The following is a 20,083-nucleotide window of genomic DNA, read 5'->3' on the forward strand; positions in this document are numbered from 1 at the left end:
TCAACAGCCGGGGAACGATTTTCACAAAATCCGGTCAATTTGTGTGCTTTGCGGACGACATGGACATTATCGCTAGGACATTTGGAACGGTGGCAGAACTGTACACCCGCCTGAAACGCGAAGCAGCAAGGGTCGGACTGGTGGTGAATGCCTCAAAAACAAAGTACATGCTGGTAGGCGGAACCGAACACGACCGGATACGTCTGGGTAGAAATGTTACGATAGACGGGGATACTTTCGAGGTGGTGGAGGAATTCGTCTACCTCGGATCCTTACTGACGGCCGACAACAACGTGAGCCGAGAAATTCGGAGGCGCATCATCAGCGGAAGTCGGGCCTACTACGGGCTCCAGAAGAAACTGCGGTCGAAAAAGATTCACCCACGCACCAAATGCACCATGTACAAAACGCTAATAAGACCGGTGATCCTCTACGGGCACGAGACATGGACCATGCTCGAGGAGGACCTACAAGCACTCGGAGTTTTCGAGCGACGTGTGCTAAGAACGATCTTCGGCGGTGTGCAGGAGAACGGTGTGTGGCGGAGAAGAATGAACCACGAGCTCGCTGCACTTTACGGCGAACCCAGCATCCAGAAGGTGGCCAAAGCCGGCATTGGCGTAGCTAGGGGGGGTTCCAGGGGTGCCTGGCACCCCCTAGATCAAATTTGGCACCCCCTAGAATTTTTGCACGACAGAGACCTAAAATTGAACACAATAATTCTAATATTTATTAATGTCGCATTTCAACAAAACTAAAGCACACCCAGAATTACTTAAATACTTGTTGTATGTTTTGGCGTTTGGGATATTGGTAAAACTATCAACAGACTTCTCTATGGATTTCTCCATAAATATCTCTATCTATTCATACAGTGATTTCTCTAGGCTTTCTTATGGATTCCTACCGATTTTTCTTTCAATAAACTTCCCTTAGGATTCTCCAGGCAGTCCTGATGGAATTGTACATTCTAGAAATTTCTGCACAGACTGGTCCAGCAAATTCTTCTAGGATACATATCTTAGGAAATTCTTACTTCGATACTTCTCGGAATTTTTCTAGGGATTCCTCTAAAAAAAACTTATTGGGATTCCTTCAGGAATTCCTGGCAGGATTATTCAATACAATCTTCCTGGGATCCCTTCAGAAGTTTCTGCGGTGATTCTTTCAGGAATTCCTTTAGAGATTTTATTCAGAGATTCTTCCAGAAATTTCTCATGGAATTCCTCCAGAAGCTTATATTGGCCTTCCTCCGGGAATTGTGGCTAGGATTCCTCAAGCAACTCCTGCTGCGATTCTTGCAGCAATTTCTCTTAGAACTCCTCAAAAAATTCTCGCTGTGGTACCTTCAGGTATTCTACTAGGAAAGTTCCAGAAATTCTTCCGGAAAATCTCCCTGGGATTTTTCTAAAAATCCCTTCGGTGATTCATCCAGAGATTTCTTCAAGGATTTATCCAGGACTTCCTCCAGAGTTTCTTCTAGAAATTCCACAGAAGATTTCTCCAAGAACTTCTATTGACCTCCTCCATGAATTCCAGCTGGAATTCTTCAAGCAATCCCCATTAGAACTCCTTCAGAAATACTTCTAGGGAATTGTCCTGGCATACTTACTTGCTGCAATACTTTCGGGAAATCCTCCTGAGATTCCTCCAGAAATTCCTCCTGCGATTCCATCAGGGATTCCTCCAGTATACTTCTACCGATTCTTCCAAGGAAAACTGTAGGTATTCCTCCAGGCATTTTTAGGAGAACTACTTTTAGGATACTCCCGCTATTGCTGATTCTAAGAATTTCTCCAGATATTCCAGCTGCGATCATCAAGCTATTCCTGCGGTTATTCCAACTATTCTTCCTCCAGAAATTCTAACTGAGGAACTTTATTATTAGAAATTATGCTACGGATTCTTCTAGAGCTTTCTCCTGGCTTTTTTGCTGGGATCTTTCCAGGCAAACTTCCTGGAATCCTTGCAGAAATTTCTTTGATTGTTCTACCACGGATTTCTCCAAGCACTCATCCAGGAATTCCTTCAGAGATGTTATCCAAAGATTCCTCCAGAAATTCCTGCATAAACTCCTTTTGGCCTTCGTCCAAGGATACCTCAAACAAGTTTTCCTGAGGCTCTTCCAGAAATTCCTTCAGATATTCTTACTAGAATACGTCCAGAAATTCTTCTAGTGATTCTTATACGAATTTATTCTAGCATTGTGGCTGGAATTCTTCCGGAAAATCTTCCTGAGATTCCTTCAGAAATTCTTCCATTCAGGGGCTTCGTTATAAATTCTTTCAAAACACATTTACCGGTCCTTGCAAGGACATCTCTAGGTATTCCAAGGATTTTTTCTTTGGATTCTCCCAGGCATTTCCTGTGTGGTTTTCTCCAGCAATAAATCCTAGAATTTATGCTGAAATTTCTACAATGATACATCACAGAATCCTTCAAATAATACCTCTTGAGATTTTTCCTGTGATTTCTTCAGAAGCTCTCCGGTGATTTCTCTAGGAATGTTTATCCAAGATATTTTATCCAAGGATTCTCTCATAAGCTTCTCATGCTTTTCCTCCAGGAATTTCAGGTGGATTTCTCAAGCTATTCCTGCTGTGGTTCTTCCAGCAATTCCTCCTAGGACTCCTCCAGAAATTCTTACTGAAATACTTCCCGGAATTCTTCTAGGAATTCTTCTAAGAATTTCTCCAGGGATTCCTCCAAAAACTTGCTGGGATTATTCAAGGCAATCTTCATTGGAGCATTGCCTTCAGTGTCTCCTCCTGGAAATCTTAAAGGATTTTTCTCCTGGGATTTCTCCAAATATTTATCATTGGATTCCTCCAGGAACTCCTCGTGGGATTCCATAAGCGATTCCCGCTGTCTCTAATGTGACAACAATGCCTCCTAGGTCTCCTCTAGAAGTTTTTATTGTGATACCTGCAGGCATCCCTCTAGGGATTTCTTCTGGCATTCTTGCTGGGATTCTTCTAGGCAATTTTCCTTGGATACTTTCAGAATTGCCTTTGATTCTTCCAGTGATTTTTCTTAAGATTCATCCAGGCGATCCTCTAGAGTTTTTATTCATGGATTGCTTTAGAAATTAATCATGATATTACTCCTGGAACTCTTCTTGGCCTTCTTCAAGGAATTCTAGCTGAAGAAATTCCAATATAAATCTGTAGAGGATTCCCTAAACGTATTTCGGGAATAGTTGGAATTTCCAGTGAAATCCTAGGCAGTATTACTAGAAAAATCTCTAGTGAAATCCTATAAACTTGTAATTGATTAGAAGGCACAGATTATAGCTAATCGACAAATTGAGAGATGGGTGGGATTCGAACCCACGACTCCGTGTTCGCTAGACCGCAGTATGGCCATTTCTTTGCAAGTTCCTTCAGCATGTTTTTTTTTTAATTTCTGTGATAGTTTCATTGGAATTTAATTTATTTAATTTCTTTGGTTTTCTTTTTATAATTTTAATAGATATTCTTCTGAAATTTTTTTAGAAATTTTTTTCAGTTTTGCAAATTTCTCAGGCAATTTTATCGTGATTACTTTTGCAATTCTTTATGATTTAATACTATTTATATCTATTGCTTCCGAAAATGTCTGAATTGGAAAATCAGAAATTAGAAACTGGGCTTGCTTGAAGAAAACCCTATGAAATTCACGGAAAACTTCACGACAAATTCTAAAAGAAATTACTGGAAAAATTTCAATTAAAATTACTTTAGAACTTTCAGAGTAGCTGCAAAGCAATTCATATTAGAATTACCAGTGGAATTCCTAAAGAAAACATTAAGCTTTTTTTTTAATTTGCTAAATTAAATCTCAAAATAAATTGCCGAAATATATTCTATAAAAAATTTCACAAACATTCACAAAACATTTTCGAAGAAATCCTCAAAGAATTTTTCGAAAGGAGTTCAAAGGAGTTCCTGAATAATATTTTGAAAGAATTCCAAAAGTAATTGTCGCAGTATCACCGTGACAGAATGTTTAAAAAACCACCAAAGATTTTTTTTTTCAAATAAATTTTCAAAGGGAATCTTTAAGGAATTTGCCGAATCAATTTCCAAAGGAATTACCGAAGAAGTTCCCATAGTAATAATCGAAGTTTCCAAAATTTCCAAGGAAATTGCTGTTAAAATTCCCAAATAAATTTTCAATGCAAGTAATATCGGAATTGCCGAATTTATTCCAAAACTATCTGCTGCAGGATTTCCTTAAATAATTACTGAAAAAATCTAGAAGAAATTTTCTGAAGAATTTTTATTAAAATTCGATTTATAAAAGAATATCCGAAGATTTTTTCGAAGGAATTGGCGAAGAAATACCGAATAGCATAGATAATAAAAGTCCAAAAAATCGACGAAAATCCATAAAAAGTAGGATGATTTCCGAAGACATTTCCAAAAAAAATGTGAAGAAGTTTCCAAAGTAAAAACATTTCAGAGGATTTTCCAATGAAATTAGAGCCAAATAAACTCGTAATGGGATTGACGAAGAAATTTTCAAAGTTATTGCCGATTAAATTTTCAAAAGATGCGTGAAAGGTATTTAGTGTCAATTCCTAAACATATTACCAAATAAATTATTAAAGAAATTGCCGAAGGGGATACAAAGGGGATACAAAGATATTGCCGAAGAAATTTGCCAAATCCAAAAGAACAACTGAGAGATTTGCAAAAGTAGTCTCAATTGAAATAAATTGCAAAACAAATTCCATGTAGTATACGCAATCAAGTTATCAAGTTTCCAAACCTCACATCAGTACAACGGTTTGGATTTTCCAAAAAAAAAAGTTCTTTAAAATATAGCGCGTTTAAATTTCCGTTCTATTTTTTCCGCGACGCAGTATATCATTATACTAAGAAATTGAGGGTGGATCAGTACCTATTTCCTTTTACAATAAAAGCAAAATAACCTAGAAGCCACTGAAACTGGCACCCCCTAGGCACCCCCTGGGGAAAAATCCTAGATACGCCAATGCCAAAGCCGGAAGGATACGGTGGGCAGGGCATGTTGCAAGAATGCCGGACAACAACCCTGCAAAGCTGGTGTTTGCGACTGATCCAGTTGGCACAAGAAGGCGTGGAGCGCAGAGAGCACGATGGGCGGACCAGGTGGAGCGTGACTTGACGAGCATTGGGCGCGACCGAGGATGGAGAGCGGCAGCCACAAACCGAGTATTGTGGCGTACTATTGTTGATTATGTCTTGTCTTAATGATGTTGAACAAATAAATGTATGTATGTATGTATGTATGTATGGAGATATACCATGACCCCGTGCGGCTTCCAATATGGCATCGAAAGACACGTTGTCAAAGGCACCCTCGATATCTAAGAAAACACCCAAGCAAAATTGCTCTTGAGCGATTGGCTTCTCGATATCGTAAACAACTTTGTGTAAAAGAGTCACAGTGGACTTTCCAGATTGGTAAGCATGTTGATTCACATGAAGAGGCACATTGGCCAGATGAACATCACGGATGTGATGATCGACAATGCGTTCTAAACATTTCAGAAGAAAAGGAGTTAAACTGATAGGTCTGAAACTCTTTGCTTCTTCATACGACGCACAACCCACTTTCGAAATAAAATTTACAGTAATATCCCGCCAGGATTTGGGAATTTACCCTGTAGCAAAACTGCAAACAAGTAATTTTTTTCAAAACATGTTTGAAATAATCAAATCCCTTCTTAAGCAAAATAGGATAAATCCCCAGGAGATTTGAAAGGAGCAAAGCTATTTAGTGCCCATTCAATTGATTCTAAAGTTATGATACTCCGAGCTGAAGCTTAAGAATCATAACTACAAGAAAGGACATACTTACCTTACCGATCAGACTAAGGCCGAGTGGCCTCTGCTGTACATAGTAGCCGTCTCCATTCCACTCGGTCCATGGCTGTTTGTCTCCAGTTTCGCACTCTGCGTAGGGTCCGCAGATCGTCCTCCCCTTGGTCGACCCACCTAGCTCGCTGCGCTCCACGTCTTTTTCTACAGGTCGGATGACTCTCGAGAACCATTTTAGTCGGGTTGCTATCCGACATCCTGATGACGTGACCCGCCCACCGTAACCTCCCGATTTTCGTGGTTTGGACGATGGTTGGTTCTCTCAGCAGCTGATGCAGCTCGTGATTCATTCGCCTTCACCAAGTCCCGTCTTCCATCTGCACTCCACCGTAGATGGTACAACACCTTCCGTTCGAAAACTCCAAGGGCGCGTTGGTCCTCTGCACGTAGAGTCCATGTTTCGTGCCCATAGTGGACGACCGGTCTAATCAGCGTTTTGTAGATAGTAAACTTCGTGTTACGGCGAACTTTATTCGATCGTAGAGTTTTGCGGAGTCCAAAGTAAGCACGATTTCCTGCCACAATGCGCGTCTGAATTTCTCTGCTGGTGTCGTTGTCGTCGGTCACCAGTGAGCCCAAGTACACGAATTCTTCAAGCGCCTCGATTTCATCACTGTCGATATAAATTCGGGGTGGCGGGCGCGCTGATTCCTCCCTGGAGCCCTTTGCCATCATGTACTTTGTCTTCGACACATTAATGACTAATCCGATACGTCTGGCTTCACTCTTGAGTCCGATGTACGTTTCCGCCATCGTCTCAAATTTACGAGCAATAATATCAATATCATCAGCGAAACCAAGCAGCTGAACGGACTTCGTGAAAATCTTTCCACTCGTGTTTATCCCCGCTCTCCTTATTACACCTTCTGAAGCAATGTTGAACAGCAAGCACGAAAGACCATTACTTTGCCGTAACCCTCTGCGAGATTCGAAGGGACTTGAGAGTGTCCCTGATACTCGAACTACGCACATCACTCGATCCATCGTCGCCTTGATCAAGCGTGTCAATTTATCCGGGAATCCGTATTCGTGCATAATCTGCCATAGCTGTTCTCGATCGATTGTATCATACGCCGATTTAAAATCGATGAACAAGTGATGTGTGGGCACGTTGTATTCGCGGCATTTCTGCAACACCTGGCGGATGGCGAACATCTGGTCCGTTGTAGCGCGTTCACCCATGAATCCAGCCTGATATTGCCCACGAACTCTCTTGCAATCGGTGATAGTTGACGGCATAAAATGTGAGAGAGTATCTTGTAGGCAGCGCTCAGTAGTGTGATCGCGCGGTAGTTCCCGCAATCCAACTTGTCGCCCTTTTTGTAGGTGGGACACACGATACCTTCCATCCATTCCTCCGGTAATACTTCCTCTTCCCAAATATTGGTAATGACCCAGTGTAGTGCTCTCACCAGTGCTTCTCCACCGTATTTTTGAAGCTCGCTTGGTAGTTGATCTACTCCAGCGGCTTTATTGTTTCTCAACCGGCCAACCTTCTCCTCAATCTCTTGAAGGTCAGGGGCCGGAAGTCTTTCATCCTGTGCACATACTCCTAGATCTGTTACCACGCCACCTTCGGTACTTGCAACGTCGCCATTGAGGTGCTCATCGTAATGCTGCCGCCACCTCTCGACCACCTCACGCTCGCTCGTGAGAATATTCCCGTGATTATCTCGGCACATGTCGGCTTGTGGCACAAAGCCTCTGCGCGAGCGGTTCAGCTTCTCGTAGAACTTTCGTATGTCCTTAGCACGATACAGCTATTCCATCGTTTCGCGACTCGTTCTTCCTGCTGGCGCTTCTTCATCCGGAAGACTGAGTTCTGCCTGTGCCTGTCTGTAACGTGCCTTATTCGCTCTCGTATGGTGTTGCAGCATTCTCACCCATGCTGCATTCTTCTCGTTTTTCAACTGTTCACATTCGCCGTCGTACCAGTCGTTTCTGTGATTCGGAGTCGCGAAGCCTAGTGCTGTAGCCGAGGTACTACCTATGGCGGATCGGATGTCCCTCCAGCCATCTTCAAGTGTAGCTGCGCCAAGCTGCTCTTCCGTTGGTAGGGCCACTGCTAACTGCTGCGCGTAGTCTTGAGCCACTTCTACGTTACGCAGCTGCTCGATGTTGAGCGGCGGCGTTCGACTTCGACGCGTGGTGATAACTGTCGATAGTTTTGAGCGCATGCATACAGCGACTAAGTAGTGATCCGAATCTATATTCGCACTGCGGTATGTGCGGATATTGGTTATATCCGAGAAGAATTTACCGTCGATTAGAACGTGGTCGATTTGATTTTCTGTTTGATTGTCGGGTGATCTCCAGGTGACTTTGCGGGGGAAGAAGGTGCTTTGGACTACCATACCACGGGAGGCTGCAAAGTTTACGCATCGCTGGCCGTTATCATTCGATACGGCGTGCAGGCTGTTTAGCCCGATTACCGGTCTGTACATATCCTCCCTTCCTACCTGCGCGTTCATGTTGCTGACAACGATTTTCACGTCACGTGGCGAGCAACCATCGTATGTTTGCTCTAACTGCGCGTAGAACGCTTCTTTCTCGTCATCAGGTCTCCCTTCGTGTGGGCAGTGGACGTTAATGATGCTGTAGTTGAAGAAACGGCCCTTAACTCTCAACATGCACATCCTTGCGTTGATCGGCTGCCACCCGATCACACGTTGTCGCATCTTTCCCAACACTATAAATACTGTTCCCAGTTCATTGGTGGTGCCACAGCTTTGGTAGAAGGTAGCCGCTCGATGCCCGCTTTTCACACTTTCTGTCCAGTCCAACAAAGTTCCTGCAACGTCACGATGTCGAAGTTGCGGGGATGTAGTTCGTCGTAGATTATCCTGTCACATCCTGCGAAACCTAGTGACTTGCAATTCCATGTTCCACGTTTCCAATCGCAGTCCTTATTTCGTCGCGTGGGTCTTTGTCGATTGTATCGAGTCGTATTTTCTCCTATGTTATTCGTAATGGGGATTTTTACGCTTATGGGGCCTACGCCAACACTCCTGTCTCCCCGGAGGGCCATCGTGCCAGTTCTGTTTAACGTCCCAACCAACACTAGGACGACCACGCTGATGGGGCTACTACCTTGGATTTAGCTGGGCGTGGTGCAGCGTTTCATACTCAGCCGCTGGATGCCAGAACAGACGCTGTTTGAGCCGCACCTCCTTGGTGAACAAACGCTCGAATCGTACCTCCTCAATCTAGCTGAAGTCAGAAGGACAACAGTGCCCAGGCTGCTCTACCAGAAAAGCACACAACTCTTAGCTGGCGGTCTTTGTCATCGCTTGACCCGTGGAAGCATGAGGTAGGAACTTGTGAGGATCAGAGCTATGTTGGACGCTCTCCTTATCGACTCACCGTTTTGCAGCCCACAAGAAAGGACATCTTAAGTGCGGAAACCAGCCGCTGCACTTTACCGTTCAACATTGCACTTAAAGGAGCGATAAGCATGTCTGGCATGCAGAAGAAAGGCACGGTCGCCATATAGTGTGGCTTCGTGGTAGTGCGCCTAGTGTCACCAAGCATTAAGTCGCATCGTGATGAGGAGCGCGGGTTCGATTCCCACCGCGGCTGCCAGGAAAAGTTTTTGGCTGTGATACTGGGCGTTGCATGTTAGTCCGTTGTCTAGTGTCGTGCTTCCTTCGAAGAGCGAATAGCTCACTGGAAGCATTGAACGCGTCCGTGTCTTTTCTTTACAGTACACAGATCGATAAAAGAGTTGAAAATTCTGTGACATATGATGTACATAATTGGAGCGTGGGATATCATAGAAGTTTACATGACATATCATCTAAAGTTCATAAAATATCATGTAAACTTCCATTATATGTCATGTAATTCAGCATGACTCTGAAAGTTTACATGACATATAACACAAATTTACATGATATATCATGTAAACCATCATAACATTAACTTTACATGAGTAAAATGAAGTTCACATGACGTGTAAATCTCATTATTTTTATCTGTGTAGAAAGTCGCTCGGTAAACACAAATTTCGGAAAATACCAAGTCTCACCTCTTGAATCAAATATTCTGGACTCCCAGAAGCTACGTTCAAAATTACAGCAAAATCGGTCAAGTCTAAGGGGGCGCTCAACAAGCTTGAAGTTTGTTTGTGAAAACGTGGCCAAATGTATGCAGAAATCTTAAGTTTTCGATTTTTGCAGCTAAGTGGCACTAAAAGCGTTCAACAATCAAATCCTTCGGTATTATTGTAGATGACCATTTGCCAAATAACTTTTTCGTACACCGCAAAGTAAACTTATAATGTTTTTGACCAAATTTGTTGCCGGTTTTGCCTATGGTGCGAAAAGTAATGTAGGATCTTCCCGAAAGAATCTTCATTACATTCACGTGACAAACATTCGAACACGTCCCACACTTGGATGATTTCAGTGAATTTTATAAAAAGAAATTCTGTATCTCGGAAACGTTCTCATTTAGGAAAAATTTGCTCAAAACCTTTTTATGACAAATTATGCATAATTTGATCAAATCGAAAATAATGTTAAAAGCGTCAAAAATTTTCAAAAAATCTACTTTTTCTTAAAAAAATAACTTTTTTGTCCATTATTTCTCCATACACCAAATATACCAATGAAGATGGTATCCTCGGTGTTGCAGTAAAGTTGCACTGTAGCCATCAAGGTGAGTTTGTAATTTTTTTTCGCATGAACAAGCGTTTATAAATTGACTGAAACTGAAACGTCCAAAGTAATATACACATTGTGTATAGACACCAGACAGAGCCTAATAAAACAAACTGATGGCTCTAAATCACATATAGTTATTAGCATTATTAGTTTATTAAAGACACTTTACCGCTAGAGTGGCATTCGTGTCGAATAAGGTAAAAATCACATATAGTTTCGAATTTTATTGCAAGTACAAACCCCACCAAGCACCATGAAAATAAAACGAGCATAATGATATGCGAATAAACACCGCTTGACCCAAAATCGTGCGCCATCATGCTTGCTTTCATGACTCATTGCGCCAAGAGCAAGTTCACTTGCGCGCACCACCGTCTGCGGAATGACCGGTGATCGAAAAGTGAAATGAAGCTGCCCTGCGGAACAAGCGAGCGGTTAAAACAAGAAACACGAACGGTGTCCACAAAAGAAGAACTTATCCATCCAACATATACCTACTATTACGGTGAGATGCTGTGCTCCATGAATGAAAGCGGGGACCACCGCGGCCGCCGCCGACCATCACCATCACATAAATCAAGACAATAATCAAGTGAGAGGAAAAGCTGGACCGACGACGATCAACGGTCACGAAATTATAAGGTACGCTCCATTGCTCGTTGTGTAGAGGGAAGTGGTTCAAAATGTTCAAATGTCGCGTCAAACAACTCTTATTCACACCATTACCTACCACCCTTCCCAAGACAACGTTGAGATGCAGAGGATTCTTTGGCCTCTAGTAACAATGACTGGCAGACTAATATTTTAATGCTTCCCCGATGACCCTATGGACGTGGTCGGCTACACCAATGTTAGGCTCTATAACTTTATGCATTGAAAATAGTTAGCTAGCCCCTACCCGGGTAGAGTAAAAGAGCTCAATAATAGCATATTTTGATATTGAGATCAAAACGTGATATTGGTTTGATTCATTAGATCTAAAAATAATATCTAAAATTTATTCCTGGAACATCGTCATCAGATCATATTTAGATCTTGTAAGATCTAACCAATAGCAGCGATTGATCTTGACATATCAAATTTTGATCTTGTACAGATGTTCAGGAACATTTTTTTTTGTATTATTTTCAGATATTTTATGTTTTTAATCAATCACACCAATATCATGTTATGATCGTTAGTATTTCACCTCTATCCGTGTGGTTACGTTTATTGAGGCTCTATGATTCTATGAATCAGTGAAGTGGTATGTATGTAGTGCTGCAAGTTCATAAATTATTTGGTATTTTTTTTTTCAAAGAAGGTTACGCTCTGCATTGCCATTTTAATTTTTCTTTGCGGGTGCATTTTGTGCTAGCTTTCCCTAACCACTAGATCGGAGCTAAACACCTTTCTTCACCATGGTTCCGCGGTATGTTTTGCATTGTTTGCAGATTTTTCCCTTCCTGTTTCCTACCGGTGGTGGTGGTGGTGGAGAGTTCAAAAACCTTTCTCGCTGGGACCATCATTCCTAGCCTGTGCACATGGACTACCTACGTTTTGGTTCATTTAAAAAACCCGCCTGTGTAGTGCACTTTGTGCAGCACAAGCTTAAACCTGCGGCTCAAAACGCACAATCTGCGGGCAGCACGGTATACAGGTACTTGTTGTTCCGGTGAAATTTTCTTCTGGATAAGGTGGAACATTTTTTTTTCTCTGGACCGGACGAGATAACAGGTTATGCTGCTTTTTATGCTGGTGTGTCACACTGGCCTTCATTGCACTTTAGAGGGATTTTTGCCTCGAAATTGATTGAAAAGGAAAGCGCACGATTAAACGAGGAAAAAAATAATTACAAAGTAGTTTTGGATCACTTTTCACAGTTTATTGCTACACGTTGTAAAAATAGTTATATTGATGTTGTGAAATAAGTACTTTGCTACCTACCCAAAAAGTTCTTCTGAAGACTTTGCCGAGAATGCTTTCTGTAGATTCTATTAAATTCCTCTACAGATTTTTACAGTATTATTTACTCTTGGTATTTCTGCAGAATTCTCCGTCCAGAAGAAGAAACTCTAGGAAGATTCCTAGAGGGAACATATCTAGAGTTCTCAAAAGAAACTCCTGGAAGATATTAACGGGGGTGGGGGTGGAGGGTTTGCAAAACGGTGAGTCGATAAGGAGAGCGTCCGACATAGCTCTGGACCTCACAAGTTCCTACCTCATGCTTCCACGGGTCAAGCGATGGACAATGACCGCCAGCCAAGAGTTGTGTACTTAGCAGGTAGGCCAGTCTGGGCACTGTTGTCCTTCTGACTTCAGCTAAATTGAGGAGGTACGACCCGAGCGTCTGTTCACCAAGAACGTGCGGCTCAAGCAGCGAATAAGAAAAGCTGCATTTCGCCCAGCTAGATGTAAGGTGGTAGTCCCATCAGCGTGGTCGTCCCAGTGTTGGTTGGAACGCTAAACAGAACTGGCACGATGGCCACCCATAAAAATCCCCATTGCGAATACGATTGGAAACTTGGAACATGGAAAAGAAAGTTAATTGGTTTCGCAAGATGCGACAGGATAAGCTAAAACGAATTACATACCCTCAAATTCGTGGGCTTCGTGGCCGTGCGGTTAGCGGCGTCAGTCGTTTAGGCGTATTGTGAGTGCCACGGAGTGAGGGTTCGATTCCCGCTCTAGCCGGAGGAAACTTTTCGTCAAACGGAAAATCCTCTACTGGTCCACTGGGTGTTCCGTGTTGTCCGTTGCCTAATGTTAGTGAATGTTCAGTCTGTGCAACCCCTGGTTGAAGACGGTGTAGTGTCTTTTTAAAAAAAAATCGACATCATGGCGTTGCATGAACTTTGTTGGACTGGACAGAAAGTGTGGAAAAGCGGGCATCGAGCGGCTACATTCTACAAAGCTGTGGCACCACCAATGAACTGGGAACATGATTTAAGTATAGTGTTGGGCGAGATGCGACAACGTGTGATCGCAAGGACCAGAAGGAAATAATAAAGGAATTTCAGAAATTAAATTGAATAATTCCGGTATGACTTCTGAAGAAAGCCCATGTCAAACGCCTCTGAACTCCCCGAACCCTGAGAGCCTGCGAAGCCCCTTAAACGCCTCGGAAATCTTCTGAAATGCCTTGAAACACTTTGAAGAGCATTGAATCGCATAGCTTTTAAAATCCCTCCGAAACCCTCGTGTAACTTACTTGCGATGAAACTCCTCTTAAATGTTCTGAAACGCATTGTAACGTCTTGGAACGCTTTGAACCGCCTTTTAAACCTCCTGAACCTATCTGAGATTCTGCAAAATTTTGAAACGGCTCTAAAACCTCCTGAAAATCCGGAGAACCTCAATTGAGAGCCCGCGAAGCCCATTAAACCCCTACTGAAACCTGCTATAATGCTGTGAAACACCTTGACATGCATGAAAACGTCTTGAAACTCTTTCAAACGCCTGAGAACGCAGAAATCTTCTGGAACACCCAAAAACATATTGAAATGCAATAAAACGCTTCCAAAAATTTCTGAAACCAACCACCAACCCCCGCCCCCCTTGGAATTCACTTGAGAGCCTTCTGAAACCTCCTAAAACGCCCTGATTCCGTTTGAAACGCCTCTGAAACCTTTTCTATTAACACTCTCATTAAACTTTTTTGCAACCTAAAAATCTATTTAAATTCATTTAGGTAAAAAGTCGATTCAGGCAGTCTCGACTCATTACCTAAATGGTTTTTCCAGTGTATACAATTGACATGAAATTTGCTAACGGTATCCCAGAAGAACCCCCTAAACAAATCCACGAAGGAATTCCTGAAGTAATCTCTTCAGAAACATATGGAGGAATTCTTGGTGAAGCTTCTAATGGGAATTCCAATCCAACTTCTGATAGATTTTCTGGAAGAACTCTTTGAAGTCCAATTTCTGCAAAAAAAAAGTAGGGAAGTCATGCCAAAAGTTTTTCTAGAGAAATTCCGAGAAATTACCTTGATTAATTCCTTTAATTGTCTTTCCAAGGAATTCCAAGGAAACTTCCAGTTTCTTGTTTTGATGAATCTTTGGAGAAGCCCTCGAAGGACCCCAAGGAATTACCGTCAGTGGGGGTGTCATTGGGCCAAAACGGCATAGTCTATCACTTTGTAGGTCGTTACAACAACATTTTAGCTCTAAATCAATGTTGAATTCGGTAGACACGTTCGATTTTATATTGTTTAGGATTGTTTAAAGCATAATCACAGAGAAACAGACGTCACACTCTCATTGATTCCCATCGATCACCTTTTTAACGGTTGATTCAAATATTCATTAGTAGGTCGATCGACCACTCGCGGCGCTGGTATCGTTTGTGCTCCTGTTTGACGTTTGCTCACTACCACCATCTAGTGGCGGCCCGGCCAAATACAGTACGTTTAGCATTGGGAGATTACGTTTTCATGACGATGCTTTTTAATGATATTTGTTGATCATTGATCATTATTGATACCGCCAGTCGGGGTGACATTGGGCCTGGGGGGTAACTTTGGGCCAAAAATCAAGAAAGATGTTTCGCTCAAAATACTAAAATTTATCAAAGTGATTATCAAAAAGTGGATGGTATACGGTAAATATAACTTGCGTTGACCATCCGATGTAGAAAAAAGTCACATTTAGTCAATTTTCTATTAAGAAAACTTGATGTGAATTTTATGGATAGGCGTACTGTACAATATCGTTGTTTTAAAATGCCCAGCAGAAAACAGCTGAAAACCGAACATGTAATGCATTACTGTTTTCTCGGTGTGTTGGGTAGTTGTTTCAAAAAGTATAATAAGTTTTCTTGGTTTTGTATGCTATTTTGCATGAAAAACTTATTTACTCAAGCTGTAGTACAAATACTTCGTTTTGGGGGTGACTTTGGGCCATATAAAAGCAATGTAATCAGTACGAGAACCTTACAAATGTGAATTAAAACGACTGAGAGTATTCACATTATTCGGTGTAAAATTTTGGAAATAAATGTTAGATTCATGCAAAATTAAATTTCACGCATACCAGTTGCTAGGCAGATGATAAAGAAATATTACTTTCGTCTTTTGAGAATGATAGTTGGAGTTATATTTATGGGATAGTGGATATATTGTGTAGGAACGCTGATCGTTTACAATGAATGTGATAAAATTGCCACGTTTGTTTGTCTGTGATGTTATTTTGAAGTGACTAGACACTGATAGGTTGTGGGCAAGTATCTATATATTTGATAGTTTCGATTTTCAAGCGATATTATCTCACATTGAATTGTTTGATAAAATTGCCACGTTTGTTTGTCTGTGATGTTATTTTGAAGTGACTAGACACTGATAGGTTGTGGGCAAGTATCTATATATTTGATAGTTTCGATTTTCAAGCGATATTATCTCACATTGAATTGCTTTGTTTGAATTTTAGTGTTTGGCCCAATGTCACCCCCTAGAAGGGGTGGAATTGGGCCAATTTCATTAAAGCTATATCATTGTCAAAATTAAAGTTAAAGCATTTTCACTTTCAACAATCCTAAACAGTATAAAAATGAACGTGTCTACCGAATACAACATTGATTTAGAGCTAAAATATTGTTGTAACGACCTCTAAAGAGATGTACTATGCAATTTTAGCCCAATGACACCCCCACTGACGGTAAGTGTTACGTCTGTTTCTCTGTGGTATAATTGCTTCAACTTTCATTTTGACAATAATATAGCCTAATTGAAATAGGCCCAATTTCGCCCATTCTAGGGAGTGACATTGGGCCAAACACTAAAATTCAAACAAAATTGTTCAATGTGAGAAACTATCGCTTGCAAACCAAAACTAGTGAATATACAGATGCTTGCGCACAACCTATCGGTGTCTAGTCACTTTAAAATAACATCACAGACAAACAAACATGAAAGTTTAACCACATTTATTGTAAACGATTAATGATCCATTACAATACATCCGCTATCCCCTGTATATAACTCCAACTAGCATTCTCAAAAGACAAAATAAATATTTATTTGTAAAACAAACACCGTTTTAAGCATAAAATAATGTGAATACGCTCAGTTGTTTTAATTCACATTTGTAGGGTTCTCGTACTGACTCCATTGCCTTTATATAACCCAAACTCACCCCCAAAATGAATTATTTGCACTATATCGAATTAATATGTTTTTCATGCAAAATAGCATAAAAACCAAGAAAACTATTATTACTTCTGAAAACAACTACTCAAGATACCTAGAAAACAGCAGTTCATTACATGCCCGATGTTCAGCTGTTTTGTACTGGGCATTAAAAAAAAAAGATTTTAGACAGTACGCTTAACCATGATATTCACATCACGTTTTATCAATGGAAAATTAACAAAATCTGACTTTTTTCTACAGCGAATGATCAAGTTATATTTACCATAAACTATCCACTTTATGATAATCACTTTAGTAAATGTTAGTATTTTGAATGAAACACCTTTCTTGATTTTTGGCCCAAAGTTACCCCTCAGGCCCAACGTCACCCCGACTGGCGGTAATTCAGATTACATATAAAAGCCTAAATTAGCCTCAGAAGAAATTCTTACAGGAATAAGTAAGGGAAACCTGGATGACTCTCAGAAGAAACTGGATAGATTATCTGAATTTCCATGGAATCTACTGGAGGAGTTTGTTCCTTCAGTGGGTAAATTCCCGAAAAATGTCTGAAAAGATAACCGAACAAAATCATACAAGATCACCTAGAGGAATCCCAGAGGCAGTTTATGAGAAACCCCAAATGGGTCATACTGAAAAATGATTAAATCACTTCTGGTGTAATTTCAAGAGAATATAGAATCCCATGGAATCATGTAAGACGATCAAGTCATGGGGAAACGAACGATATGCAGTTCTAGAAATATTTTTGGGGGAATTCCAGCTTAAATACTTTTAGTAATCCCCAATACGTATGGGGATTAGGGACAGAAGGTCAAGCATCAAAATGTGGCAATTGGTTTGATCGATTCAAGAGGTAAAATATCTAAAAAAAATATCCAAAATTTACCCTTGAAATATCATTATTCCAAATTTAGCTCTTGTAAGATCTAACCAACAGCTGCTCATTTGATCTTCAAATGTCAAATTTTGCTATTGTTACGATTTTCTAGGAATAAAGTAATGATTTTATTCTCAGATCTCATACCGCCTAAATCCAATGTAAAGTTTCCATCGTCAGTACTTTATTTCTCTGGTATGAAAACCAAATCAGTTATCCCGAGCCGCACCCTGAATCTTTTTAAACACATAACAAGTTAACGGATTCTTTTTGAATATTATCAACTGAATTTCTTAGATCAGCTCGATTTTTAGCAAAATTGCATGTTTTTAAATTCATATGATGCAGTTCACCGGTGCTCAACTAAAAAGCAGCTACCTGCCAATGACCATATTTGCTGACCACATCCGTTGTATTCTCCTGCAGTTACAATCAGCTGTGTGGGATGCAACTGGTGACTGCATTAGTTATCTGGTTTGCCTCAACAGCACCTATGCAGTAATTGGCATTTCGTTGAATTAACCACTCACTCATAACCGTTCGATTGCTTCTACAGGAAACTTTTATCATCAATTTGGGTTTAACTGCTGTTTTGTCACACTCGCACAAGTCTTGGTACCCTTATCAAGCAAGCCGTCGTCATCATTTAGCACCGACACCGTGATCCAAATTCGGAAATGTCACCATACATTTACCACCACGCCTTCGCACTTATACGGAGCACGACACCGTTAAATTTGCTCAAATACTTCGCACCATACAGTGCGTTGAACTTATCACACTAAACGCTTTCAGCAATATTTTGCTGAATTTTGCCGAGCTGAAGGGTCCAGCAAATTTTTTTGCTGAACTTTCGGCAAAGTTTGCTGAATTTCAGCAAAACGTTACTGATGAACAGCAGAGTTTACTGAACAATTCAGCAAATTTTGCTGAATTTCAGCAAATTTTGCTGAATTTCAGCAAATTTTTTGCTGAAACCTTCAGCTCGGCAAAATTCAGCAAAATTTTGCTGAAACCCTCAATCGATTTTTTGGTGTGTACGCTATTTAGCACTCCTCTGCGCCCTGATCACGATATGTTGATTCGGGAAACTTCCTCACCAGATGCCCAACCAACCAGTACAAGAATTATGAACCCAAATACACAATCATACACCACTTCGTTCGAGCAACCACCGGATGACTCACGCTGCACCTTCGATGGTTTGTTTTGTCTCGCTTGGCTCTTTCCCCGTGTATCTAGCAACAACGATTCTTCACATCTGCCTTGGCGGTGGAATCAAGTGATCCATTCACTCTCACACAACTGCACGGCGGAATAGATACAGGAATGCCTTGTGATCTAATGCAGCAGCAGGCAGAGCACTTAACAACACATAGGCACACTCTTCAAGAAGGAAGCTCTCTTCTCGCGTGAGACAGAGCAGCCGCGAATACGCGCAATGACGACCGTTTGGTTCAACTCCGGACTTACAACTAAAGTCGCTGGCGTCAAAGTGCGCAGCGAGCTGGGAAGCACGATGAAGTCGCACACTAATATGAGCTGTTTAGTGTGGGATGGAAATCCAAAAGTTTGAGCAATCTACCTGGAAGTCATAAAAACTCGGATTGAAGTTCAAATGGTTTCAGTTCATCCTATTGGTAGTGCAAGAATACCTCAAACATAAACGATTTGTAAGAAGAAAATATTAACAATTGGTTATGATAGAAGCAAAGTAATTTTAGAGCCATGAATTGCACATAACCAATCTGAAGAACGTGAATTTCAAACATAGTAAATCTACCTCGGTCTATACTTGCAATCATATACATATTTTGGCATGGCAGAGTCAATATGCATACAGATCAACTTACATAGGGACCAATCATAACCCACGTAGACTTTGGGGGGGGGGGGGGGGGGGGGGGTCTGGCCAAAGTCTACGCTCCATGAAAAAATCATTTTTTTGTATGGATGAAAGTCTTCGAGGGGGAGGGGGGGTTGGTCTGAGATGACCAAAATTTGGTCTACGTGGTTTATGAACAGCCCCATAGTTAACAAATGTATGTTCAAAAACTTTCGATGACAGCATCGGTCATTAGATTCATTAATTTATGTGATATTACAACCATTCGGTAGACGAATTTCAACAAACTGCAAAAATACACAGTAAAGCCAGCAGTGTCGCCAACACATGCAGGCGAAGGGACCTACGTACAGAGTCTGGAGAGCTTTGAAGAAAGAACACGAGCGAAGCAAAGTGTTTATGAACGATAGCGAGAGTGATGGTAATAATTGCTGGAAACGTGAATGTACCAGACCAGATTGGTGGCCAGTTGGTAGGGCTGGAAGTGCGCACGCATGCTGCTACTTGTTGATTGAATGTTTACAATTTCCAGCTGTAAACGATCGCTAACAAATTACGTAAATAGTCTACAAATGCCGTTTGGCCGAATTCTGATCCAAATTATTCAAAGGCGCAGACTTACTTCAAGTGCACTTAAACTGGTAGCTCGATTTCAGCAGATTTTTCAATATTTTAATCATAGATAACTTTTCCTAGTTTTACCATAAAAGGATTAGTTTG

The 20,083-nt window shown here is 41.2% G+C and overlaps 1 protein-coding gene across 3 annotated transcripts in view; it reads right to left on the reverse strand.

The window, feature by feature from the left end:
• Positions 1–19,003, reverse strand: part of LOC115254112 (shootin-1) — a 52,614-nt gene extending 33,611 nt beyond the window's left edge. Inside the window, exon 1 of one of the 3 annotated variants that reach the window (XM_029867019.2) lies at positions 18,712–19,003. The gene's annotated coding sequence lies outside the window, so the exon portion shown is untranslated. Of the gene's footprint in view, positions 1–18,558 lie in introns of all 3 variants that reach the window. The other 2 variants (XM_029867018.2, XM_029867017.2) reach the window with 2 other exon arrangements.
• Between the last annotated feature and the right edge of the window lie 1,080 nt (positions 19,004–20,083).

The sequence above is a fragment of the Aedes albopictus genome, chromosome 1 (assembly GCF_035046485.1).
Source record: "Aedes albopictus strain Foshan chromosome 1, AalbF5, whole genome shotgun sequence".
NCBI lineage: Eukaryota > Metazoa > Arthropoda > Insecta > Diptera > Culicidae > Aedes > Aedes albopictus.